At 30.4% G+C, this 787-nt stretch overlaps 1 protein-coding gene across 1 annotated transcript in view; it reads right to left on the bottom strand.

The window, feature by feature from the left end:
* Positions 1–787, bottom strand: part of LOC107663112 (plastin-3) — a 32412-nt gene that overhangs the window by 27794 nt on the left and 3831 nt on the right. The gene's annotated exons all lie outside the window — the stretch shown is intronic.

The raw sequence follows: 787 nt of genomic DNA, 5'->3' as shown, positions 1-787 counted from the left end.
TATTGCAGGCCTTCCGCTCCTTGAGTTCTCTCCAGCGCTGGAAAGCTGATCCGATATTTACACGGGTCCTACATGTTGCATTATTGCCTTAAGCCTTCTTTTGTTCCGCAGACGTTTTCCTCTTTTGTTTTTTATGTGCCATCTCTCTCTTTCTGTCGCTCGGCTCGCTAATGTCCATCCTGTGCACTGAACGCTCTCTCCTCCACATCATGAGTAGACACGCCCCTTACTGCTGATTGGCTACAAGTTTGTTTTGCTATTCGGCCCGAATCAGTTTTCTAAAGCGTATTTGAAAAATCGCTTACCCCACCTTTAATAGTATTAAAGGATTTATTTAATATTATAAAATTTATATCTAATTGAATTTATTTATTAGTATTTTTATTTTATTATTTTTAAATCGCATATATTGTCCCTCCATCTACTTCCTACCCAATTGGTGAACTTTGTTTGACTTATGCAGATTTAAAGAAAGAAAGAAAGAAAGAAAGAAAGAAAGAAAGAAAGAAAGAAAGAAAGAAACACTGTATAACAGTATTTTCAAAAGTTACTGTAATGATTATGAAAAACATGGAATAAAAAAATAAAAAATAAAAGTGAGAAAAAAAATAAGAATCATCAGAGAATAATGAGAATTTCTAATTATTACGAATAAAAACATCTGAATGCATTACAGTAAAAATAATTCAATTTATGAGGGAAATGTCCTTAGTGATCAACTTTCAATTTTTATGTAAATATAAATATATATATATATATATATATATATATATATATATAATATAAA

The sequence above is a fragment of the Sinocyclocheilus anshuiensis genome, unplaced genomic scaffold, assembly GCF_001515605.1.
Source record: "Sinocyclocheilus anshuiensis isolate Anshui unplaced genomic scaffold, SAMN03320099.WGS_v1.1 scaffold836, whole genome shotgun sequence".
Classification (NCBI taxonomy): domain Eukaryota; kingdom Metazoa; phylum Chordata; class Actinopteri; order Cypriniformes; family Cyprinidae; genus Sinocyclocheilus; species Sinocyclocheilus anshuiensis.
Note: the sequence above shows the minus strand (reverse complement) of the source record. Positions and strands in the feature narration are given on the sequence as shown.